Raw genomic sequence first — 5,468 nt, 5'->3', positions numbered from 1 at the left:
ATTCAATGATAAACTTTGATCCTTTCATGTGATTTTATTCACAGTTTGAAAAGTTCTATCGTATGATTTTAAAGATCTTACCTCACCCATTAGGAAAAGGAAGATGGAACTTGCATTTATATGGAGCCTTTCAGCACCTCAGGAAGTCCCAAAGTGCTTTACAGCCAAAGAAGTTGTAATGTAGGAAACGTAGCAGCCAATTTGCGCACAGCAAGATCCCACAAACAACAATGTGATAAATGACCAGATCATCTGTATTTAGGTGTTGGTTGTGGGACCAAGTGTGACACCAAGGAGCCCGAGTAAAATTGAAGTCAATGGGAATCAGGGGGAAAACTCTCCAGTGGCTGGAGTCATACCGAGCACAAAGGAAGATGGTAGTGGTTGTTGGAGGCCAATCATCTCAGCCCCGGGGCATTGCTGCAGGAGTTCCTCAGGGCAGTGTCCTAGGCCCAGCCATCTTCAGCTGCTTCATCAATGACCTTCCCTCCATCATAAGGTCAGAAATGGGGATGTTCGCTGATGATTGCACGGTGTTCAGTTCCATTCGCAACCCCTCAGATAATGAAGCAGTCCGTGCCCGCATGCAGCAAGACCTGGACAACATCCAGGCTTGGGCTCATAAGTGGCAAGTAACATTCGCGCCAGACAAGTGCCAGGCAATGACCATCTCCAACAAGAGAGAGTCCAACCACCTCCCCTTGACATTCAACGGCATTACCATCGCCGAATCCCCCACCATCAACATCCTGGGGGTCACCATTGACCAGAAACTTAACTGGACCAGACTTATAAATACTGTGGCTACAAGAGCAGGTCAGAGGCTGGGTATTCTGTGGCGAGTGACTCACCTCCTGACTCCCCAAAGCCTCTCCACCATCTACAAGGCACAAGTCAGGAGTGTGATGGAATACTCTCCACTTGCCTGGATGAGTGCAGCTCCAACAACACTCAAGAAGCTCGACACCATCCAGGACAAAGCAGCCCGCTTGATTGGCACCCCATCCACCACCCTAAACATTCACTCCCTTCACCACCGGCGCACTGTGGCTGCAGTGTGTACCATCCACAGGATGCACTGCAGCAACTCGCCAAGGCTTCTTCGACAGCACTTCCCAAACCCGCGACCTCTACCACCTAGAAGGACAAGAGCAGCAGGCACATGGGAACAACACCACCTGCACGTTCCCCTCCAAGTCACACACCATCCCGACTTGGAAATATATCGCCGTTCCTTCATCGTCGCTGGGTCAAAATCCTGGAACTCCCTTCCTAACAGCACTGTGGGAGAACCTTCACCACACGGACTGCAGCGGTTCAAGAAGGCGGCTCACCACCACCTTCTCAAGGGCAATTAGGGATCGGCAATAAATGCCGACCTCGCCAGCGACGCCCACATCCCATGAACGAATAAAATAAATAAACTTTGCCCAGGACACCGGGGAGAACTCTGCTGCTTCTCTTTGAAATAATGCTGTGGGATCTTTTATATCTATGCAAGAGAACAGACTTTAATGTCTCATCTGAAAAACAGCACTCTCTCAGTACTGATCGGAAGTGTCAGCCTAAATTATGCTGTCAAGTCTCTGCAGTGGGACTTGAACTCACAACTTTTTAAGTCAGAGATTAGAGTGTTGCAAACTGAGCCACAGCTGACAACTGAGTTTAGAGGATGGCTATTTGACCATGGAGGGCATCACACCCAGGCCTGATCCTGGAGTCTCCATGAATGCACTTTCCAGCAGAAATAGCTGAACAGCAATCAGGAACAGGAACCTTTGCTGATTCCCCCACCCCCTCGCTCCCCCCCAGCATTGATGCGGTGAGATTAATAGTAGGATTCCAAATTGCAGCTGGTCATATCAGCCAACTCAGTGCAGACCAGAGTTTGCACTTCTGTGGCTCCGTTACTTGTCTCCCAGCTGACTGAGCTGTGTGTGTGTGTGTGTGTGTGTGTGTGCTGGCCGTCTGTGTAACCCGAGCCCCCTCTCCCTGCAGCTCCCATATGCAGACTGAAGCAGCAGAGACGTGGCAGTTCTGAGAGAGACAAGTTAAAAATCTTCCTATTCTATAGCAGGAGGGCTCGTTGGTCTAGGGGCATGATTCTCGCTTAGGGGAAATTTAGTGTTTGAAATTGCGAGAGGTCCCGGGTTCAAATCCCGGACGAGCCCTAATTTTTTTGGTTCTGTCGATTGAAAGAAATACTTGCCATTTTAAAATAATTTCTTACTGATCTACCAGAGCCTTACGGTTTATTTTGTTCAGCATTAACCCTTTTTGTCAGTTTTTGTTCCTTTCCCTCCTGGATCTTCCGACTCTTGCTGGGGTGCAGGTCTGCCCTATGGAACCTTTCCCAAATGGCCAGCTTTCATGTGAGAGCTGAGACGTTGAACGTCAGCCAGTTATTCAACCATGGAGGGCATCACAATCAAGCCCAGTCTTGTTCGACTGTGAGTTCAAGTCCCACTCCAGAGACTTGAGCACAGAATCTTAACCTCCACCCCCGGTGCCAGCATTGAGGGAGTGCAGCACTGTCTGAGGTGCCGTCTTTCAAACCGGGGCCCCATCTGTCCTCTCAGGTGGACGTAAAAGATCCCACAGCATTATTCAAAGAAAAGCAGGGGGAGTTCTCCCCCCGGTGTCCTGCCCAATATTTATCCCTCAACCAACATCACTAAAATAGATTATCTGGTTATTTATCACGTTGCTGTTTGTGGGATCTTGCTGTGCGCAAATTGGCTGCCGCATTCCCTACATTACAACAGTGACTACACTTCAAGAAGTCCTTCATTTGGGACGTCCTGAGGTTGTGAAAGGTACTATAGAAATGTCCAATGCCCATATGCGCATCCTTTCCAGCAGAGGATTCCGGGAAGCAATCGGGAGCTGGGATTGTAACTAAGTTTTATTTTCAGTTCGCCCTTAGCCCTGGAGCACTGAGGCCAAATGTAGCACTGTAACTCCTCCCCTAGCTGAGATCAGTTAACTCAGCACAGATTGTGATCCTGACAATAGGGAGAAACTGTTTCCACTGGCAGGAGGGTCGGTGACCAGAGGACACAGATTTAAGGTGATTGACAAAAGAAAAGTGGGAAATGAGCAGAATTTTTTTTACGCAGCGAGTTGTTTTGATCTGGAATGCGCTGCCTGAAAGGGCGGTGGAGGCAGATTCAATAATAACTTTCAAAAGGGGAATTGGATATATAACAGGAAAGGAATCAATTTGCAGGGCTATAGGGAAAGAGCAGGAGAGTGGGACTAACTGGATAGCTCTTTCAAAGAGCCAGCACAGGCACGATGGGCTGAATGGCCTCCTTCTGTGCTGTATGATTCTATCATTCAAACATGGAACCCTCAGGTTCGGTACCACACCACAGAGTTATTTTACCCATAGGACTAACAGAAAGCGCACTCAGGTAGTAAAAATAATTCATGTTGATCAGCAAGGCCATCAGCTGCCTAGACTCACAGTCTGTTCCATTTCCAGTTATTATTGAGCTCTGTAACAGGTGTCCCATTAAATGGTCCTGGTAGCAAGACTCTCCGAGCTTAACCCATTCCTTCAGTTTCAGATGCTGACATGATTGCTGTGAATTTCCAGCTTTTTCTGTTCCCCTTTCCCTCCCACAAGTGCTCCCCTCAGAGGCCCTGACTCTTCCTGGGACACAGTTATCAGGCTTTCCCCAGGAATATTTTATTGACACTGAACACAAAAGTCAGCTTCCGTAAACAATCACAGTCTTCCTAAGAACTGATACTTGACTTTGTGCAACAACATATCTAAGATAGTTGCCTCTGAGTGAACAATGAACCTTTTAACGGTTGGAATATGCACTAAAAATAATACCAGTTGCCACCGTTTACTCCTGATCTCTCTGACTGCTGGTAAACACCACCCAATAGACTATTAGCTCTGGCTAAGACTACTAAATTAAATTTATTAGACGTAAGAGTAAACGGAAGCAAAATTTAAAACAACAGTTTTAGAAAGATTATACTACTTCCCTTTAATTTATATCACCTATTCCTAAACAATAAAGCTCCAAAATCTTAGTAGTTCTCTTCAGTAATAACATTTTTTACATGGGACTGATCCCTTAAGAAGTTCCCTACTGGCCCCTGGCTGGGAACAGTGGAACAGTGAAGTGGGAAATTATTGAAGGATAAAGGCCACCAGCCCGTACTAGCCTTCCCTTTCACCTGCAAGTTATACAAAGAGATTTTTTTTTAAGTACCTTCGCAATCAAAACTGACAATCAAATTAAATTTTAAAAGCATAACTTCAAATCCCAGAGTCGTGACCCAAGGAATTCACAGGCCTTCAGGATGAAGGACAGCTCGGAGAGTCTTGCTACCAGGACCATTTAATGGGACACCTGTTACAGAGCTCAATAATAACTGGAAATGGAACAGACTGTGAGTCTAGGCAGCTGATGGCCTTGCTGATCAACATGAATTATTTTTACTACCTGGGTGCACTTTCCATCTTCCACCACTTGTTATCGACAAAAAGAGGAGAGGAGTCAACACATTAGCCTGCGATTCCCCACCGTCCTTACAACAGAAAATCTTTCATAGGAAGTTATTGCGGAAGCCATTTTGTGGTACAAGTCGTTTGTTGCTTGTAGTGTTGTTCACAGTAGTTGCTAAATTTAACTTTTTTTATATATATATATACAGGATGGTGACAGAGTTGGGAGAGTGACTTCAGATATATCACTCACCCACTGGCCAAAGCCTGGAACTATATAGTGACACACAGTGTAGAGGGAGCTTTACTCTGTATCTAACCCTGTACCTGCCCTGGGAGTGTTTGATGGGACAGTGTAGAGGGAGCTTTACTCTGTATCTAACCTGTGCTGTACCTGCCCTGGGAGTGTTTGATGGGACAGTGTAGAGGGAGCTTTACTCTGTATCTAACCTGTGCTGTACCTGCCCTGGGAGTGTTTGATGGGACAGTGTAGAGGGAGCTTTACTCTGTATCTAACCTGTGCTGTACCTGCCCTGGGAGTGTTTGATGGGACAGTGTAGAGGGAGCTTTACTCTGTATCTAACCCGTGCTGTACCTGCCCTGGGAGTGTTTGATGGGACGGTGTAGAGGGAGCTTTACTCTATATCTAACCTGTGCTGTACCTGCCCTGAGAGTGTTTGTTGGGACAGTGTAGAGGGAGCTTTACTCTGCATCTAACCCGTGCTGTACCTGCCCTAAGAGTGTTTGATGGGACAGTGTAGAGGGAGCTTTACTCTGTATCTAACCCGTGCTGGACCTGCCCTGGGAGTGTTTGATGGGACGGTGTAGAGGGAGCTTTACTCTATATTTAACCTGTGCTGTACCTGCCCTGGGAGTGTTTGATGGGACGGTGTAAAGGGAGCTTTACTCTATATCTAACCTGTGCTGTACCTGCCCTGGGAGTGTTTGATGGGACAGTGTAGAGGGAGCTTTACTCTGTATCTAACCCTGTACCTGC

The 5,468-nt window shown here is 46.9% G+C and overlaps 1 non-coding gene across 1 annotated transcript; it reads left to right on the top strand.

Annotated features, from left to right (window-relative positions):
• The first annotated feature begins 2,080 nt into the window (after positions 1-2,080).
• trnap-agg (transfer RNA proline (anticodon AGG)) lies at positions 2,081-2,171 on the top strand. Its single transcript is given in 2 exon segments — positions 2,081-2,116; positions 2,136-2,171. It is a non-coding gene; the product is annotated as a tRNA-Pro (tRNA).
• The last annotated feature ends 3,297 nt before the right edge of the window (positions 2,172-5,468 follow it).

Source organism: Heptranchias perlo, chromosome 24, assembly GCF_035084215.1.
Source record: "Heptranchias perlo isolate sHepPer1 chromosome 24, sHepPer1.hap1, whole genome shotgun sequence".
Lineage (NCBI taxonomy): Eukaryota > Metazoa > Chordata > Chondrichthyes > Hexanchiformes > Hexanchidae > Heptranchias > Heptranchias perlo.
This window is presented reverse-complemented; position numbering and strand designations above follow the sequence as displayed.